We start from the raw sequence: 26,299 nt of genomic DNA on the forward strand, positions 1-26,299 counted from the left end.
TGTTATATTGCATCACTATATGACGTATAACGATATATTGCATTACTAAATGACGTATAACGTTATATTGCATCACTACATGACGTATAACGCTATATTGCACCACTATAGGACGTATTACGTTATATACTATTACGTTATAACGTATAACGTTATACTGCATCACTATAGCACGTATAACGTTATATCGCATTACTGAATGACGTATAACGTTATATAGCTTCTCTTTATGACGTATAACGTTATGAACTATTACGTTATAACGTATAACGTAATATTGCATCACTATATGTCGTAGAACGTTATATTGTATTACTAAATGACGTATAACGGTATATAGCTTCTCTTTATGACGTGTAACGTTATGAACTATTACGTTATAACGTATAACTTTATATTGCATCACTACATGACGTATAACGCTATATTGCACCACTATAGGACGTATTACGTTATATACTATTACGTTATAACGTATAACGTTGTAGTGCATCACTATAGGACGTAAACGTTATATCGCATTACTGAATGACGTATAACGTTATATAGCTTCTCTTTATGACGTATAACGTTATGAGCTATTCCGTTATAACGTATAACGCTATATTGCATGACTATATGACGTATAACGTTAAATTGCATCACTATAGGATGTATTACGCTATATACTATCACGTTATAACGTATAACGTTATATTGCATCACTATATGACGTATAACGATATATTGCATTAATAATGACGTATAACGTTATATAGCTCCTCTTTATGACGTGTAACGTTATGAACTATTACGTTATAACGGATAACGTTATATTGCATCACTATATGACGTATAACGTCATATTGCATGACTATAGGACGTATAACGTTATATTGCATCACTACATAACGTATAATGTTATATTGCATCACTATATGACGTATAACGATATATTGCATTACTAAATGACGTATAACGTAATATTGCATCACTATATGACGTATAACGTCATATTGTATGACTACAGGACGAATAACGTTATATTGCATTACTAAATGACGTATAACGTTATATTGCATCATTATATGACGTATAACGTTATATACTATAACGTTATGAAGGAATATCGTTATACTGCATCACTATATGACGTATAACGTTATATTGCATCACTATATGACGTATAACGATATATTGCATTTCTAAATGACGTATAACGTTATATAGCTCCTCTTTATGACGTGTAACGTTATGAACTATTACGTTATAACGGATAACGTTATATTGCATCACTATATGACGTATAACGTCATATTGCATGACTATAGGACGTATAACGTTATATTGCATCACTACATAACGTATAATGTTATATTGCATCACTATATGACGTATAACGATATATTGCATTACTAAATGACGTATAACGTTATATTGCATCACTATATGACGTATAACGTCATATTGTATGACTACAGGACGAATAACGTTATATTGCATTACTAAATGACGTATAACGTTATATTGCATCATTATATGACGTATAACGTTATATTGCATCACTATATGTCGTAGAACGTTATATTGTATTACCAAATGACGTATAACGTTATATAGCTTCTCTTTATGACGTGTAATGTTATAAACTATTACGTTATAACGTATAACTTTATATTGCATCACTATATGACGTATAACGTTATACTGCATCACTATATGACGTATAATGTTATATTGCATTACTAAATGACGTATAACGTTATATTGCACCACTATTGATAGTATAACGTTATATACTATTACGCTATAACGTATAACGTTGTATTGCTTCACTATAGGACGTAAACGTTATATCGCATTACTGAATGACGTATAACGTTATATAGCTTCTCTCTATGAGCTATAACATTATGAGCTATTCCGTTATAACGTATAACGCTATATTGCACGACTATATGACGTATAACGTCACATTGCATGACTATAGGACGTATGACGCTATATTGCTTCACTATATGACGTATAACGTTAAATTGCATCACTATAGGACGTATTACGCTATATACTATCACACTATAACGTATAACGTTATATTGCATCACTATATGACGTATAACGTTATATTGCATCACTATACGTCGTAGACCGTTATATTGTATTACTAAATGACGTATAACGTTATATAGCTTCTCTTTATGACGTGTAACGTTATGAACTATTACGTTATAACGTATAACGTTATATTGCATCGCTATATGACGTATAACGTTAAATTGCATCACTATAGGACGTATTACGCTATATACTATCACGTTATAACGTATAACGTTATATTGCATTACTAAATGACGTATAACGTTATATTGCACCACTATTGATCGTATAACGTTATATACTATTACGCTATAACGTATAACGTTGTAGTGCATCACTATAGGACGTAAACGTTATATCGCATTACTGAATGACGTATAACGTTATATAGCTTCTCTTTATGACGTATAACGTTATGAGCTATTCCGTTATAACGTATAACGCTATATTGCATGACTATATGACGTATAACGTCATATTGCATGACTATAGGACGTATAACGCTATATTGCATCACTATATGACGTATAACGTTAAATTGCATCACTATAGGATGTATTACGCTATATACTATCACGTTATAACGTATAACGTTATATTGCATCACTATATGACGTATAACGATATATTGCATTTCTAAATGACGTATAACGTTATATAGCTCCTCTTTATGACGTGTAACGTTATGAACTATTACGTTATAACGGATAACGTTATATTGCATCACTATATGACGTATAACGTCATATTGCATGACTATAGGACGTATAACGTTATATTGCATCACTACATAACGTATAATGTTATATTGCATCACTATATGACGTATAACGATATATTGCATTACTAAATGACCTATAACGTTATATTGCATCACTATATGACGTATAACGTCATATTGTATGACCACAGGACGAATAACGTTATATTGCATTACTAAATGACGTATAACGTTATATTGCATCATTATATGACGTATAACGTTATATACTATAACGTTATGAAGGAATATCGTTATACTGCATCACTATATGACGTATAACGTTATATTGCATCACTATATGACGTATAACGATATATTGCATTTCTAAATGACGTATAACGTTATATAGCTCCTCTTTATGACGTGTAACGTTATGAACTATTACGTTATAACGGATAACGTTATATTGCATCACTATATGACGTATAACGTCATATTGCATGACTATAGGACGTATAACGTTATATTGCATCACTACATAACGTATAATGTTATATTGCATCACTATATGACGTATAACGATATATTGCATTACTAAATGACGTATAACGTTATATTGCATCACAATATGACGTATAACGTCATATTGTATGACTACAGGACGAATAACGTTATATTGCATTACTAAATGACGTATAACGTTATATTGCATCATTATATGACGTATAACGTTATATTGCATCACTATATGTCGTAGATCGTTATATTGTATTACCAAATGACGTATAACGTTATATAGCTTCTCTTTATGACGTGTAATGTTATAAACTATTACGTTATAACGTATAACTTTATATTGCATCACTATATGACGTATAACGTTATACTGCATCACTATATGACGTATAATGTTATATTGCATTACTAAATGACGTATAACGTTATATTGCACCACTATTGATCGTATAACGTTATATACTATTACGCTATAACGTATAACGTTGTAGTGCATCACTATAGGACGTAAAGGTTATATCGCATTACTGAATGACGTATAACGTTATATAGCTTCTCTTTATGACGTATAACGTTATGAGCTATTCCGTTATAACGTATAACGCTATATTGCATGACTATATGACGTATAACGTCATATTGCATGACTATAGGACGTATAACGCTATATTGCATCACTACATGACGTATAACGTTGAATTGCATCACTATAGGACGTATTACGCTATATACAATCACGTTATAACGTATAACGTTATATTGCATCACTATATGACGTATAACGATATATTGCATTACTAAATAACGTATAACGTTATATGGCTTCTCTTTATGACGTGTAACGTTATGAACTATTACGTTATAACGGATAACGTTATATTGCATCACTACATAACGTATAATGTTATATTGCATCACTATATGACGTATAACGATATATTGCATTACTAAATGACGTATAACGTTATATTGCATCACTACATGACGTATAACGCTATATTGCACCACTATAGGACGTATTACGTTATATACTATTACGTTATAACGTATAACGTTATACTGCATCACTATAGCACGTATAACGTTATATCGCATTACTGAATGACGTATAACGTTATATAGCTTCTCTTTATGACGTATAACGTTATGAACTATTACGTTATAACGTATAACGTAATATTGCATCACTATATGTCGTAGAACGTTATATTGTATTACTAAATGACGTATAACGGTATATAGCTTCTCTTTATGACGTGTAACGTTATGAACTATTACGTTATAACGTATAACGTTATACTGCATCACTATATGACATATAACGATATATTGCATTACTAAATGACGTATAACGTTATATAGCTTCTCTTTATGACGTGTAACGTTATGAACTATTACGTTATAACGTATAACTTTATATTGCATCACTATATGACGTATAACGTCATATTGCATGACTATAGGACGTATAAAGTTATATTGCATCACTATATGACGTATAACGTTATATTGCATCACTATACGTCGTAGACCGTCATATTGTATTACTAAATGACGTATAACGTTATATAGCTTCTCTTTATGACGTGTAACGTTATGAACTATTACGTTATAACGTATAACTTTATATTGCATCACTACATGACGTATAACGCTATATTGCACCACTATAGGACGTATTACGTTATATACTATTACGTTATAACGTATAACGTTGTAGTGCATCACTATAGGACGTAAACGTTATATCGCATTACTGAATGACGTATAACGTTATATAGCTTCTCTTTATGACGTATAACGTTATGAGCTATTCCGTTATAACGTATAACGCTATATTGCATGACTATATGACGTATAACGTCATATTGCATGACTATAGGACGTATAACGCTATATTGCATCACTATATGACGTATAACGTTAAATTGCATCACTATAGGATGTATTACGCTATATACTATCACGTTATAACGTATAACGTTATATTGCATCACTATATGACGTATAACGATATATTGCATTAATAATGACGTATAACGTTATATAGCTCCTCTTTATGACGTGTAACGTTATGAACTATTACGTTATAACGGATAACGTTATATTGCATCACTATATGACGTATAACGTCATATTGCATGACTATAGGACGTATAACGTTATATTGCATCACTACATAACGTATAATGTTATATTGCATCACTATATGACGTATAACGATATATTGCATTACTAAATGACCTATAACGTTATATTGCATCACTATATGACGTATAACGTCATATTGTATGACTACAGGACGAATAACGTTATATTGCATTACTAAATGACGTATAACGTTATATTGCATCATTATATGACGTATAACGTTATATACTATAACGTTATGAAGGAATATCGTTATACTGCATCACTATATGACGTATAACGTTATATTGCATCACTATATGACGTATAACGATATATTGCATTTCTAAATGACGTATAACGTTATATAGCTCCTCTTTATGACGTGTAACGTTATGAACTATTACGTTATAACGGATAACGTTATATTGCATCACTATATGACGTATAACGTCATATTGCATGACTATAGGACGTATAACGTTATATTGCATCACTACATAACGTATAATGTTATATTGCATCACTATATGACGTATAACGATATATTGCATTACTAAATGACGTATAACGTTATATTGCATCACTATATGACGTATAACGTCATATTGTATGACTACAGGACGAATAACGTTATATTGCATTACTAAATGACGTATAACGTTATATTGCATCATTATATGACGTATAACGTTATATTGCATCACTATATGTCGTAGAACGTTATATTGTATTACCAAATGACGTATAACGTTATATAGCTTCTCTTTATGACGTGTAATGTTATAAACTATTACGTTATAACGTATAACTTTATATTGCATCACTATATGACGTATAACGTTATACTGCATCACTATATGACGTATAATGTTATATTGCATTACTAAATGACGTATAACGTTATATTGCACCACTATTGATAGTATAACGTTATATACTATTACGCTATAACGTATAACGTTGTATTGCTTCACTATAGGACGTAAACGTTATATCGCATTACTGAATGACGTATAACGTTATATAGCTTCTCTCTATGAGCTATAACATTATGAGCTATTCCGTTATAACGTATAACGCTATATTGCACGACTATATGACGTATAACGTCACATTGCATGACTATAGGACGTATGACGCTATATTGCTTCACTATATGACGTATAACGTTAAATTGCATCACTATAGGACGTATTACGCTATATACTATCACACTATAACGTATAACGTTATATTGCATCACTATATGACGTATAACGATATATTGCATTACTAAATGACGTATAACGTTATATAGCTTCTCTTTATGACGTGTAACGTTATGAGCTATTACGTTATAACGGATAACGTTATATTGCATCACTATATGACGTATAACGTCATATTGCATGACTACAGGACGTATAACGTTATATTGCACCACTATTGATCGTATAACGTTATATACTATTACGCTATAACGTATAACGTTGTAGTGCATCACTATAGGACGTAAAGGTTATATCGCATTACTGAATGACGTATAACGTTATATAGCTTCTCTTTATGACGTATAACGTTATGAGCTATTCCGTTATAACGTATAACGCTATATTGCATGACTATATGACGTATAACGTCATATTGCATGACTATAGGACGTATAACGCTATATTGCATCACTACATGACGTATAACGTTGAATTGCATCACTATAGGACGTATTACGCTATATACAATCACGTTATAACGTATAACGTTATATTGCATCACTATATGACGTATAACGATATATTGCATTACTAAATAACGTATAACGTTATATGGCTTCTCTTTATGACGTGTAACGTTATGAACTATTACGTTATAACGGATAACGTTATATTGCATCACTACATAACGTATAATGTTATATTGCATCACTATATGACGTATAACGATATATTGCATTACTAAATGACGTATAACGTTATATTGCATCACTATATGACGTATAACGTTATATACTATAACGTTATGAAGGAATATCGTTATACTGCATCACTATATGACGTATAACGTTATATTGCATGACTATAGGACGTATAACGTTATATTGCATCACTATATGACGTATAACGTCATATTGTATGACTACAGGACGAATAACGTTATATTGCATTACTAAATGACGTATAACGTTATATTGCATCATTATATGACGTATAACGTTATGTACTATAACGTTATGAAGGAATATCGTTATACTGTATCACTATATGACGTCTAACGTTATATTGCATCACTATAGGACGTATTACGTGGTATACTATTACGTTATAACGTATAACGTTATATTGAATCACTATATGACGTATAACGTTATATTGCATCACTATATGTCGTAGAACGTTATATTGTATTACTAAATGACGTATAACGTTATATAGCTTCTCTTTATGACGTGTAACGTTATGAACTATTACGTTATAACGTATAACGTTATATTGCATCACTATATGACGTATAACGTTATACTGCATCACTATATGACGTATAACGTTAAATTGCATCACTATAGGACGTATTACGCTATATACTATCACGTTATAACGTATAACGTTATATTGCATTACAAAATGACGTATAACGTTATATTGCACCACCATTGATCGTATAACGTTATATACTATTACGCTATAACGTATAACGTTGTAGTGCATCACTATAGGACGTAAAGGTTATATCGCATTACTGAATGACGTATAACGTTATATAGCTTCTCTTTATGGCGTACAACGTTATGAGCTATTCCGTTATAACGTATAACGCTATATTGCATGACTATATGACGTATAACGTCATATTGCATGTCTATGGACGTATAACGCTATATTGCATCACTATATGACGTATAACGTTAAATTGCATCACTATTGGACGTATTACGCTATATACTACCACGTTATAACGTATAACGTTATATTGCATCACTATATGACGTATAACGATATATTGCATTACTAAATGACGTATAACGTTATATAGCTTCTCTTTATGACGTTTAACGTTATGAACTATTACGTTATAACGGATAACGTTATATTGCATCACGATATGACGTATAACGTCATATTGCATGACTATAGGACGTATAACGTTATATTGCATCACTACATAACGTATAATGTTATATTGCATCACTATATGACGTATAACGATATATTGCATTACTAAATGACGTATAACGTTATATTGCATCACTATATGACGTATAACGTTATATACTATAACGTTATGAAGGAATATCGTTATACTGCATCACTATATGACGTATAACGTTATATTGCATGACTATAGGACGTATAACGTTATATTGCATCACTATATGACGTATAGCGTCATATTGTATGACTACTGGACGTATAACGTTGTATTACATTACTAAATGACGTATAACGTTATATTGCATCATTATATGACGTATAACGTTATGTACTATAACGTTATGAAGGAATATCGTTATACTGCATCACTATATGACGTATAACGTTATATTGCATCACTATAGGACGTATTACGTGGTATACTATTACGTTATAACGTATAACGTTATATTGAATCACTATATGACGTATAACATTATATTGCATCACTATATGTCGTAGAACGTTATATTGTATTACTATATGACGTATAACGTTATATAGCTTCTCTTTATGACGTGTAACGTTATGAACTATTACGTTATAACGCATAACGTTATATTGCATCACTATATGACGTATAACGTTATACTGCATCACTATATGACGTATAATGTTATATTGCATTACTAAATGACGTATAACGTTATATTGCACCACTATTGATCGTATAACGTTATATACTATCACGTTATAACGTATAACGTTATACTGCATCACTATATGACATATAACGATATATTGCATTACTAAATGACGTATAACGTTATATAGCTTCTCTTTATGACGTGTAACGTTATGAACTATTACGTTATAACGTATAACTTTATATTGCATCACTATATGACGTATAACGTCATATTGCATGACTATAGGACGTATAAAGTTATATTGCATCACTATATGACGTATAACGTTATATTGCATCACTATACGTCGTAGACCGTTATATTGTATTACTAAATGACGTATAACGTTATATAGCTTCTCTTTATGACGTGTAACGTTATGAACTATTACGTTATAACGTATAACGTTATATTGCATCGCTATATGACGTATAACGTTAAATTGCATCACTATAGGACGTATTACGCTATATACTATCACGTTATAACGTATAACGTTATATTGCATTACTAAATGACGTATAACGTTATATTGCACCACTATTGATCGTATAACGTTATATACTATTACGCTATAACGTATAACGTTGTAGTGCATCACTATAGGACGTAAACGTTATATCGCATTACTGAATGACGTATAACGTTATATAGCTTCTCTTTATGACGTATAACGTTATGAGCTATTCCGTTATAACGTATAACGCTATATTGCATGACTATATGACGTATAACGTCATATTGCATGACTATAGGACGTATAACGCTATATTGCATCACTATATGACGTATAACGTTAAATTGCATCACTATAGGATGTATTACGCTATATACTATCACGTTATAACGTATAACGTTATATTGCATCACTATATGACGTATAACGATATATTGCATTAATAATGACGTATAACGTTATATAGCTCCTCTTTATGACGTGTAACGTTATGAACTATTACGTTATAACGGATAACGTTATATTGCATCACTATATGACGTATAACGTCATATTGCATGACTATAGGACGTATAACGTTATATTGCATGACTACATAACGTATAATGTTATATTGCATCACTATATGACGTATAACGATATATTGCATTACTAAATGACGTATAACGTTATATTGCATCACTATATGACGTATAACGTCATATTGTATGACTACAGGACGAATAACGTTATATTGCATTACTAAATGACGTATAACGTTATATTGCATCATTATATGACGTATAACGTTATATACTATAACGTTATGAAGGAATATCGTTATACTGCATCACTATATGACGTATAACGTTATATTGCATCACTATATGACGTATAACGATATATTGCATTTCTAAATGACGTATAACGTTATATAGCTCCTCTTTATGACGTGTAACGTTATGAACTATTACGTTATAACGGATAACGTTATATTGCATCACTATATGACGTATAACGTCATATTGCATGACTATAGGACGTATAACGTTATATTGCATCACTACATAACGTATAATGTTATATTGCATCACTATATGACGTATAACGATATATTGCATTACTAAATGACGTATAACGTTATATTGCATCACTATATGACGTATAACGTCATATTGTATGACTACAGGACGAATAACGTTATATTGCATTACTAAATGACGTATAACGTTATATTGCATCATTATATGACGTATAACGTTATATTGCATCACTATATGTCGTAGAACGTTATATTGTATTACCAAATGACGTATAACGTTATATAGCTTCTCTTTATGACGTGTAATGTTATAAACTATTACGTTATAACGTATAACGTTATATTGCATCACTATATGACGTATAACGTTATACTGCATCACTATATGACGTATAATGTTATATTGCATTACTAAATGACGTATAACGTTATATTGCACCACTATTGATAGTATAACGTTATATACTATTACGCTATAACGTATAACGTTGTATTGCTTCACTATAGGACGTAAACGTTATATCGCATTACTGAATGACGTATAACGTTATATAGCTTCTCTTTATGAGCTATAACATTATGAGCTATTCCGTTATAACGTATAACGCTATATTGCACGACTATATGACGTATAACGTCACATTGCATGACTATAGGACGTATGACGCTATATTGCTTCACTATATGACGTATAACGTTAAATTGCATCACTATAGGACGTATTACGCTATATACTATCACACTATAACGTATAACGTTATATTGCATCACTATATGACGTATAACGATATATTGCATTACTAAATGACGTATAACGTTATATAGCTTCTCTTTATGACGTGTAACGTTATGAGCTATTACGTTATAACGGATAACGTTATATTGCATCACTATATGACGTATAACGTCATATTGCATGACTACAGGATGTATAACGTTATATTGCACCACTATTGATCGTATAACGTTATATACTATTACGCTATAACGTATAACGTTGTAGTGCATCACTATAGGACGTAAAGGTTATATCGCATTACTGAATGACGTATAACGTTATATAGCTTCTCTTTATGACGTATAACGTTATGAGCTATTCCGTTATAACGTATAACGCTATATTGCATGACTATATGACGTATAACGTCATATTGCATGACTATAGGACGTATAACGCTATATTGCATCACTACATGACGTATAACGTTGAATTGCATCACTATAGGACGTATTACGCTATATACAATCACGTTATAACGTATAACGTTATATTGCATCACTATATGACGTATAACGATATATTGCATTACTAAATAACGTATAACGTTATATGGCTTCTCTTTATGACGTGTAACGTTATGAACTATTACGTTATAACGGATAACGTTATATTGCATCACTACATAACGTATAATGTTATATTGCATCACTATATGACGTATAACGATATATTGCATTACTAAATGACGTATAACGTTATATTGCATCACTATATGACGTATAACGTTATATACTATAACGTTATGAAGGAATATCGTTATACTGCATCACTATATGACGTATAACGTTATATTGCATGACTATAGGACGTATAACGTTATATTGCATCACTATATGACGTATAACGTCATATTGTATGACTACAGGACGAATAACGTTATATTGCATTACTAAATGACGTATAACGTTATATTGCATCATTATATGACGTATAACGTTATGTACTATAACGTTATGAAGGAATATCGTTATACTGTATCACTATATGACGTCTAACGTTATATTGCATCACTATAGGACGTATTACGTGGTATACTATTACGTTATAACGTATAACGTTATATTGAATCACTACATGACGTATAACGTTATATTGCATCACTATATGTCGTAGAACGTTATATTGTATTACTAAATGACGTATAACGTTATATAGCTTCTCTTTATGACGTGTAACGTTATGAACTATTACGTTATAACGTATAACGTTATATTGCATCACTATATGACGTATAACGTTATACTGCATCACTATATGACGTATAACGTTAAATTGCATCACTATAGGACGTATTACGCTATATACTATCACGTTATAACGTATAACGTTATATTGCATTACAAAATGACGTATAACGTTATATTGCACCACCATTGATCGTATAACGTTATATACTATTACGCTATAACGTATAACGTTGTAGTGCATCACTATAGGACGTAAAGGTTATATCGCATTACTGAATGACGTATAACGTTATATAGCTTCTCTTTATGGCGTACAACGTTATGAGCTATTCCGTTATAACGTATAACGCTATATTGCATGACTATATGACGTATAACGTCATATTGCATGTCTATAGGACGTATAACGCTATATTGCATCACTATATGACGTATAACGTTAAATTGCATCACTATTGGACGTATTACGCTATATACTACCACGTTATAACGTATAACGTTATATTGCATCACTATATGACGTATAACGATATATTGCATTACTAAATGACGTATAACGTTATATAGCTTCTCTTTATGACGTGTAACGTTATGAACTATTACGTTATAACGGATAACGTTATATTGCATCACTATATGACGTATAACGTCATATTGCATGACTATAGGACGTATAACGTTATATTGCATCACTACATAACGTATAATGTTATATTGCATCACTATATGACGTATAACGATATATTGCATTACTAAATGACGTATAACGTTATATTGCATCACTATATGACGTATAACGTTATATACTATAACGTTATGAAGGAATATCGTTATACTGCATCACTATATGACGTATAACGTTATATTGCATGACTATAGGACGTATAACGTTATATTGCATCACTATATGACGTATAGCGTCATATTGTATGACTACTGGACGTATAACGTTGTATTACATTACTAAATGACGTATAACGTTATATTGCATCATTATATGACGTATAACGTTATGTACTATAACGTTATGAAGGAATATCGTTATACTGCATCACTATATGACGTATAACGTTATATTGCATCACTATAGGACGTATTACGTGGTATACTATTACGTTATAACGTATAACGTTATATTGAATCACTATATGACGTATAACATTATATTGCATCACTATATGTCGTAGAACGTTATATTGTATTACTATATGACGTATAACGTTATATAGCTTCTCTTTATGACGTGTAACGTTATGAACTATTACGTTATAACGCATAACGTTATATTGCATCACTATATGACGTATAACGTTATACTGCATCACTATATGACGTATAATGTTATATTGCATTACTAAATGACGTATAACGTTATATTGCACCACTATTGATCGTATAACGTTATATACTATCACGTTATAACGTATAACGTTATACTGCATCACTATATGACATATAACGATATATTGCATTACTAAATGACGTATAACGTTATATAGCTTCTCTTTATGACGTGTAACGTTATGAACTATTACGTTATAACGTATAACTTTATATTGCATCACTATATGACGTATAACGTCATATTGCATGACTACAGGACGTATAAAGTTATATTGCATCACTATATGACGTATAACTTTATATTGCATCACTATACGTCGTAGACCGTTATATTGTATTACTAAATGACGTATAACGTTATATAGCTTCTCTTTATGACGTGTAACGTTATGAACTATTACGTTATAACGTATAACGTTATATTGCATCGCTATATGACGTATAACGTTAAATTGCATCACTATAGGACGTATTACGCTATATACTATCACGTTATAACGTATAACGTTACATTGCATTACTAAATGACGTATAACGTTATATTGCACCACTATTGATCGTATAACGTTATATACTATTACGCTATAACGTATAACGTTGTAGTGCATCACTATAGGACGTAAACGTTATATCGCATTACTGAATGACGTATAACGTTATATAGCTTCTCTTTATGACGTATAACGTTATGAGCTATTCCGTTATAACGTATAACGCTATATTGCATGACTATATGACGTATAACGTCATATTGCATGACTATAGGACGTATAACGCTATATTGCATCACTATATGACGTATAACGTTAAATTGCATCACTATAGGATGTATTACGCTATATACTATCACGTTATAACGTATAACGTTATATTGCATCACTATATGACGTATAACGATATATTGCATTAATAATGACGTATAACGTTATATAGCTCCTCTTTATGACGTGTAACGTTATGAACTATTACGTTATAACGGATAACGTTATATTGCATCACTATATGACGTATAACGTCATATTGCATGACTATAGGACGTATAACGTTATATTGCATCACTACATAACGTATAATGTTATATTGCATCACTATATGACGTATAACGATATATTGCATTACTAAATGACCTATAACGTTATATTGCATCACTATATGACGTATAACGTCATATTGTATGACCACAGGACGAATAACGTTATATTGCATTACTAAATGACGTATAACGTTATATTGCATCATTATATGACGTATAACGTTATATACTATAACGTTATGAAGGAATATCGTTATACTGCATCACTATATGACGTATAACGTTATATTGCATCACTATATGACGTATAACGATATATTGCATTTCTAAATGACGTATAACGTTATATAGCTCCTCTTTATGACGTGTAACGTTATGAACTATTACGTTATAACGGATAACGTTATATTGCATCACTATATGACGTATAACGTCATATTGCATGACTATAGGACGTATAACGTTATATTGCATCACTACATAACGTATAATGTTATATTGCATCACTATATGACGTATAACGATATATTGCATTACTAAATGACGTATAACGTTATATTGCATCACAATATGACGTATAACGTCATATTGTATGACTACAGGACGAATAACGTTATATTGCATTACTAAATGACGTATAACGTTATATTGCATCATTATATGACGTATAACGTTATATTGCATCACTATATGTCGTAGATCGTTATATTGTATTACCAAATGACGTATAACGTTATATAGCTTCTCTGTATGACGTGTAATGTTATAAACTATTACGTTATAACGTATAACTTTATATTGCATCACTATATGACGTATAACGTTATACTGCATCACTATATGACGTATAATGTTATATTGCATTACTAAATGACGTATAACGTTATATTGCACCACTATTGATAGTATAACGTTATATACTATTACGCTATAACGTATAACGTTGTATTGCTTCACTATAGGACGTAAACGTTATATCGCATTACTGAATGACGTATAACGTTATATAGCTTCTCTCTATGAGCTATAACATTATGAGCTATTCCGTTATAACGTATAACGCTATATTGCACGACTATATGACGTATAACGTCACATTGCATGACTATAGGACGTATGACGCTATATTGCTTCACTATATGACGTATAACGTTAAATTGCATCACTATAGGACGTATTACGCTATATACTATCACACTATAACGTATAACGTTATATTGCATCACTATATGACGTATAACGATATATTGCACTACTAAATGACGTATAACGTTATATAGCTTCTCTTTATGACGTGTAACGTTATGAGCTATTACGTTATAACGGATAACGTTATATTGCATCACTATATGACGTATAACGTCATATTGCATGACTACAGGACGTATAACGTTATATTGCACCACTATTGATCGTATAACGTTATATACTATTACGCTATAACGTATAACGTTGTAGTGCATCACTATAGGACGTAAAGGTTATATCGCATTACTGAATGACGTATAACGTTATATAGCTTCTCTTTATGACGTATAACGTTATGAGCTATTCCGTTATAACGTATAACGCTATATTGCATGACTATATGACGTATAACGTCATATTGCATGACTATAGGACGTATAACGCTATATTGCATCACTACATGACGTATAACGTTGAATTGCATCACTATAGGACGTATTACGCTATATACAATCACGTTATAACGTATAACGTTATATTGCATCACTATATGACGTATAACGATATATTGCATTACTAAATAACGTATAACGTTATATGGCTTCTCTTTATGACGTGTAACGTTATGAACTATTACGTTATAACGGATAACGTTATATTGCATCACTACATAACGTATAATGTTATATTGCATCACTATATGACGTATAACGATATATTGCATTACTAAATGACGTATAACGTTATATTGCATCACTACATGACGTATAACGCTATATTGCACCACTATAGGACGTATTACGTTATATACTATTACGTTATAACGTATAACGTTATACTGCATCACTATAGCACGTATAACGTTATATCGCATTACTGAATGACGTATAACGTTATATAGCTTCTCTTTATGACGTATAACGTTATGAACTATTACGTTATAACGTATAACGTAATATTGCATCACTATATGTCGTAGAACGTTATATTGTATTACTAAATGACGTATAACGGTATATAGCTTCTCTTTATGACGTGTAACGTTATGAACTATTACGTTATAACGTATAACGTTATACTGCATCACTATATGACATATAACGATATATTGCATTACTAAATGACGTATAACGTTATATAGCTTCTCTTTATGACGTGTAACGTTATGAACTATTACGTTATAACGTATAACTTTATATTGCATCACTATATGACGTATAACGTCATATTGCATGACTACAGGACGTATAAAGTTATATTGCATCACTATATGACGTATAACGTTATATTGCATCACTATACGTCGTAGACCGTTATATTGTATTACTAAATGACGTATAACGTTATATAGCTTCTCTTTATGACGTGTAACGTTATGAACTATTACGTTATAACGTATAACGTTATATTGCATCGCTATATGACGTATAACGTTAAATTGCATCACTATAGGACGTATTACGCTATATACTATCACGTTATAACGTATAACGTTATATTGCATTACTAAATGACGTATAACGTTATATTGCACCACTATTGATCGTATAACGTTATATACTATTACGCTATAACGTATAACGTTGTAGTGCATCACTATAGGACGTAAACGTTATATCGCATTACTGAATGACGTATAACGTTATATAGCTTCTCTTTATGACGTATAACGTTATGAGCTATTCCGTTATAACGTATAACGCTATATTGCATGACTATATGACGTATAACGTCATATTGCATGACTATAGGACGTATAACGCTATATTGCATCACTATATGACGTATAACGTTAAATTGCATCACTATAGGATGTATTACGCTATATACTATCACGTTATAACGTATAACGTTATATTGCATCACTATATGACGTATAACGATATATTGCATTAATAATGACGTATAACGTTATATAGCTCCTCTTTATGACGTGTAACGTTATGAACTATTACTTTATAACGGATAACGTTATATTGCATCACTATATGACGTATAACGTCATATTGCATGACTATAGGACGTATAACGTTATATTGCATCACTACATAACGTATAATGTTATATTGCATCACTATATGACGTATAACGATATATTGCATTACTAAATGACCTATAACGTTATATTGCATCACTATATGACGTATAACGTCATATTGTATGACTACAGGACGAATAACGTTATATTGCATTACTAAATGACGTATAACGTTATATTGCATCATTATATGACGTATAACGTTATATACTATAACGTTATGAAGGAATATCGTTATACTGCATCACTATATGACGTATAACGTTATATTGCATCACTATATGACGTATAACGATATATTGCATTTCTAAATGACGTATAACGTTATATAGCTCCTCTTTATGACGTGTAACGTTATGAACTATTACGTTATAACGGATAACGTTATATTGCATCACTATATGACGTATAACGTCATATTGCATGACTATAGGACGTATAACGTTATATTGCATCACTACATAACGTATAATGTTATATTGCATCACTATATGACGTATAACGTTATATTGCATCACTATATGACGTATAACGTTATATTGCATCACTATATGACGTATAACGTCATATTGTATGACTACAGGACGAATAACGTTATATTGCATTACTAAATGACGTATAACGTTATATTGCATCATTATATGACGTATAACGTTATATTGCATCACTATATGTCGTAGAACGTTATATTGTATTACCAAATGACGTATAACGTTATATAGCTTCTCTTTATGACGTGTAATGTTATAAACTATTACGTTATAACGTATAACTTTATATTGCATCACTATATGACGTATAACGTTATACTGCATCACTATATGACGTATAATGTTATATTGCATTACTAAATGACGTATAACGTTATATTGCACCACTATTGATAGTATAACGTTATATACTATTACGCTATAACGTATAACGTTGTATTGCTTCACTATAGGACGTAAACGTTATATCGCATTACTGAATGACGTATAACGTTATATAGCTTCTCTCTATGAGCTATAACATTATGAGCTATTCCGTTATAACGTATAACGCTATATTGCACGACTATATGACGTATAACGTCACATTGCATGACTATAGGACGTATGACGCTATATTGCTTCACTATATGACGTATAACGTTAAATTGCATCACTATAGGACGTATTACGCTATATACTATCACACTATAACGTATAACGTTATATTGCATCACTATATGACGTATAACGATATATTGCATTACTAAATGACGTATAACGTTATATAGCTTCTCTTTATGACGTGTAACGTTATGAGCTATTACGTTATAACGGATAACGTTATATTGCATCACTATATGACGTATAACGTCATATTGCATGACTACAGGATGTATAACGTTATATTGCACCACTATTGATCGTATAACGTTATATACTATTACGCTATAACGTATAACGTTGTAGTGCATCACTATAGGACGTAAAGGTTATATCGCATTACTGAATGACGTATAACGTTATATAGCTTCTCTTTATGACGTATAACGTTATGAGCTATTCCGTTATAACGTATAACGCTATATTGCATGACTATATGACGTATAACGTCATATTGCATGACTATAGGACGTATAACGCTATATTGCATCACTACATGACGTATAACGTTGAATTGCATCACTATAGGACGTATTACGCTATATACAATCACGTTATAACGTATAACGTTATATTGCATCACTATATGACGTATAACGATATATTGCATTACTAAATAACGTATAACGTTATATGGCTTCTCTTTATGACGTGTAACGTTATGAACTATTACGTTATAACGGATAACGTTATATTGCATCACTACATAACGTATAATGTTATATTGCATCACTATATGACGTATAACGATATATTGCATTACTAAATGACGTATAACGTTATATTGCATCACTATATGACGTATAACGTTATATACTATAACGTTATGAAGGAATATCGTTATACTGCATCACTATATGACGTATAACGTTATATTGCATGACTATAGGACGTATAACGTTATATTGCATCACTATATGACGTATAACGTCATATTGTATGACTACAGGACGAATAACGTTATATTGCATTACTAAATGACGTATAACGTTATATTGCATCATTATATGACGTATAACGTTATGTACTATAACGTTATGAAGGAATATCGTTATACTGTATCACTATATGACGTCTAACGTTATATTGCATCACTATAGGACGTATTACGTGGTATACTATTACGTTATAACGTATAACGTTATATTGAATCACTATATGACGTATAACGTTATATTGCATCACTATATGTCGTAGAACGTTATATTGTATTACTAAATGACGTATAACGTTATATAGCTTCTCTTTATGACGTGTAACGTTATGAACTATTACGTTATAACGTATAACGTTATATTGCATCACTATATGACGTATAACGTTATACTGCATCACTATATGACGTATAACGTTAAATTGCATCACTATAGGACGTATTACGCTATATACTATCACGTTATAACGTATAACGTTATATTGCATTACAAAATGACGTATAACGTTATATTGCACCACCATTGATCGTATAACGTTATATACTATTACGCTATAACGTATAACGTTGTAGTGCATCACTATAGGACGTAAAGGTTATATCGCATTACTGAATGACGTATAACGTTATATAGCTTCTCTTTATGGCGTACAACGTTATGAGCTATTCCGTTATAACGTATAACGCTATATTGCATGACTATATGACGTATAACGTCTTATTGCATGTCTATAGGACGTATAACGCTATATTGCATCACTATATGACGTATAACGTTAAATTGCATCACTATTGGACGTATTACGCTATATACTACCACGTTATAACGTATAACGTTATATTGCATCACTATATGACGTATAACGATATATTGCATTACTAAATGACGTATAACGTTATATAGCTTCTCTTTATGACGTGTAACGTTATGAACTATTACGTTATAACGGATAACGTTATATTGCATCACTATATGACGTATAACGTCATATTGCATGACTATAGGACGTATAACGTTATATTGCATCACTACATAACGTATAATGTTATATTGCATCACTATATGACGTATAACGATATATTGCATTACTAAATGACGTATAACGTTATATTGCATCACTATATGACGTATAACGTTATATACTATAACGTTATGAAGGAATATCGTTATACTGCATCACTATATGACGTATAACGTTATATTGCATGACTATAGGACGTATAACGTTATATTGCATCACTATATGACGTATAGCGTCATATTGTATGACTACTGGACGTATAACGTTGTATTACATTACTAAATGACGTATAACGTTATATTGCATCATTATATGACGTATAACGTTATGTACTATAACGTTATGAAGGAATATCGTTATACTGCATCACTATATGACGTATAACGTTATATTGCATCACTATAGGACGTATTACGTGGTATACTATTACGTTATAACGTATAACGTTATATTGAATCACTATATGACGTATAACATTATATTGCATCACTATATGTCGTAGAACGTTATATTGTATTACTATATGACGTATAACGTTATATAGCTTCTCTTTATGACGTGTAACGTTATGAACTATTACGTTATAACGCATAACGTTATATTGCATCACTATATGACGTATAACGTTATACTGCATCACTATATGACGTATAATGTTATATTGCATTACTAAATGACGTATAACGTTATATTGCACCACTATTGATCGTATAACGTTATATACTATCACGTTATAACGTATAACGTTATACTGCATCACTATATGACATATAACGATATATTGCATTACTAAATGACGTATAACGTTATATAGCTTCTCTTTATGACGTGTAACGTTATGAACTATTACGTTATAACGTATAACTTTATATTGCATCACTATATGACGTATAACGTCATATTGCATGACTACAGGACGTATAAAGTTATATTGCATCACTATATGACGTATAACTTTATATTGCATCACTATACGTCGTAGACCGTTATATTGTATTACTAAATGACGTATAACGTTATATAGCTTCTCTTTATGACGTGTAACGTTATGAACTATTACGTTATAACGTATAACGTTATATTGCATCGCTATATGACGTATAACGTTAAATTGCATCACTATAGGACGTATTACGCTATATACTATCACGTTATAACGTATAACGTTATATTGCATTACTAAATGACGTATAACGTTATATTGCACCACTATTGATCGTATAACGTTATATACTATTACGCTATAACGTATAACGTTGTAGTGCATCACTATAGGACGTAAACGTTATATCGCATTACTGAATGACGTATAACGTTATATAGCTTCTCTTTATGACGTATAACGTTATGAGCTATTCCGTTATAACGTATAACGCTATATTGCATGACTATATGACGTATAACGTCATATTGCATGACTATAGGACGTATAACGCTATATTGCATCACTATATGACGTATAACGTTAAATTGCATCACTATAGGATGTATTACGCTATATACTATCACGTTATAACGTATAACGTTATATTGCATCACTATATGACGTATAACGATATATTGCATTAATAATGACGTATAACGTTATATAGCTCCTCTTTATGACGTGTAACGTTATGAACTATTACGTTATAACGGATAACGTTATATTGCATCACTATATGACGTATAACGTCATATTGCATGACTATAGGACGTATAACGTTATATTGCATCACTACATAACGTATAATGTTATATTGCATCACTATATGACGTATAACGATATATTGCATTACTAAATGACCTATAACGTTATATTGCATCACTATATGACGTATAACGTCATATTGTATGACTACAGGACGAATAACGTTATATTGCATTACTAAATGACGTATAACGTTATATTGCATCATTATATGACGTATAACGTTATATACTATAACGTTATGAAGGAATATCGTTATACTGCATCACTATATGACGTATAACGTTATATTGCATCACTATATGACGTATAACGATATATTGCATTTCTAAATGACGTATAACGTTATATAGCTCCTCTTTATGACGTGTAACGTTATGAACTATTACGTTATAACGGATAACGTTATATTGCATCACTATATGACGTATAACGTCATATTGCATGACTATAGGACGTATAACGTTATATTGCATCACTACATAACGTATAATGTTATATTGCATCACTATATGACGTATAACGTTATATTGCATCACTAAATGACGTATAACGTTATATTGCATCACTATATGACGTATAACGTCATATTGTATGACTACAGGACGAATAACGTTATATTGCATTACTAAATGACGTATAACGTTATATTGCATCATTATATGACGTATAACGTTATATTGCATCACTATATGTCGTAGAACGTTATATTGTATTACCAAATGACGTATAACGTTATATAGCTTCTCTTTATGACGTGTAATGTTATAAACTATTACGTTATAACGTATAACTTTATATTGCATCACTATATGACGTATAACGTTATACTGCATCACTATATGACGTATAATGTTATATTGCATTACTAAATGACGTATAACGTTATATTGCACCACTATTGATAGTATAACGTTATATACTATTACGCTATAACGTATAACGTTGTATTGCTTCACTATAGGACGTAAACGTTATATCGCATTACTGAATGACGTATAACGTTATATAGCTTCTCTCTATGAGCTATAACATTATGAGCTATTCCGTTATAACGTATAACGCTATATTGCACGACTATATGACGTATAACGTCACATTGCATGACTATAGGACGTATGACGCTATATTGCTTCACTATATGACGTATAACGTTAAATTGCATCACTATAGGACGTATTACGCTATATACTATCACACTATAACGTATAACGTTATATTGCATCACTATATGACGTATAACGATATATTGCATTACTAAATGACGTATAACGTTATATAGCTTCTCTTTATGACGTGTAACGTTATGAGCTATTACGTTATAACGGATAACGTTATATTGCATCACTATATGACGTATAACGTCATATTGCATGACTACAGGACGTATAACGTTATATTGCACCACTATTGATCGTATAACGTTATATACTATTACGCTATAACGTATAACGTTGTAGTGCATCACTATAGGACGTAAAGGTTACATCGCATTACTGAATGACGTATAACGTTATATAGCTTCTCTTTATGACGTATAACGTTATGAGCTATTCCGTTATAACGTATAACGCTATATTGCATGACTATATGACGTATAACGTCATATTGCATGACTATAGGACGTATAACGCTATATTGCATCACTACATGACGTATAACGTTGAATTGCATCACTATAGGACGTATTACGCTATATACAATCACGTTATAACGTATAACGTTATATTGCATCACTATATGACGTATAACGATATATTGCATTACTAAATAACGTATAACGTTATATGGCTTCTCTTTATGACGTGTAACGTTATGAACTATTACGTTATAACGGATAACGTTATATTGCATCACTACATAACGTATAATGTTATATTGCATCACTATATGACGTATAACGATATATTGCATTACTAAATGACGTATAACGTTATATTGCATCACTATATGACGTATAACGTTATATACTATAACGTTATGAAGGAATATCGTTATACTGCATCACTATATGACGTATAACGTTATATTGCATGACTATAGGACGTATAACGTTATATTGCATCACTATATGACGTATAACGTCATATTGTATGACTACAGGACGAATAACGTTATATTGCATTACTAAATGACGTATAACGTTATATTGCATCATTATATGACGTATAACGTTATGTACTATAACGTTATGAAGGAATATCGTTATACTGTATCACTATATGACGTCTAACGTTATATTGCATCACTATAGGACGTATTACGTGGTATACTATTACGTTATAACGTATAACGTTATATTGAATCACTACATGACGTATAACGTTATATTGCATCACTATATGTCGTAGAACGTTATATTGTATTACTAAATGACGTATAACGTTATATAGCTTCTCTTTATGACGTGTAACGTTATGAACTATTACGTTATAACGTATAACGTTATATTGCATCACTATATGACGTATAACGTTATACTGCATCACTATATGACGTATAACGTTAAATTGCATCACTATAGGACGTATTACGCTATATACTATCACGTTATAACGTATAACGTTATATTGCATTACTAAATGACGTATAACGTTATATTGCACCACTATTGATCGTATAACGTTATATACTATTACGCTATAACGTATAACGTTGTAGTGCATCACTATAGGACGTAAACGTTATATCGCATTACTGAATGACGTATAACGTTATATAGCTTCTCTTTATGACGTATAACGTTATGAGCTATTCCGTTATAACGTATAACGCTATATTGCATGACTATATGACGTATAACGTTATATTGCATCACTATATGACGTATAACGATATATTGCATTAATAATGACGTATAACGTTATATAGCTCCTCTTTATGACGTGTAACGTTATGAACTATTACGTTATAACGTATAACGTTATATTGCATCACTATATGACGTATAACGATATATTGCATTAATAATGACGTATAACGTTATATAGCTCCTCTTTATGACGTGTAACGTTATGAACTATTACGTTATAACGGATAACGTTATATTGCATCACTATATGACGTATAACGTCATATTGCATGACTATAGGACGTATAACGTTATATTGCATCACTACATAACGTATAATGTTATATTGCATCACTATATGACGTATAACGATATATTGCATTACTAAATGACCTATAACGTTATATTGCATCACTATATGACGTATAACGTCATATTGTATGACTACAGGACGAATAA

This window comes from Bombus terrestris, unplaced genomic scaffold (genome assembly GCF_910591885.1).
Source record: "Bombus terrestris unplaced genomic scaffold, iyBomTerr1.2, whole genome shotgun sequence".
Taxonomy (NCBI): domain Eukaryota; kingdom Metazoa; phylum Arthropoda; class Insecta; order Hymenoptera; family Apidae; genus Bombus; species Bombus terrestris.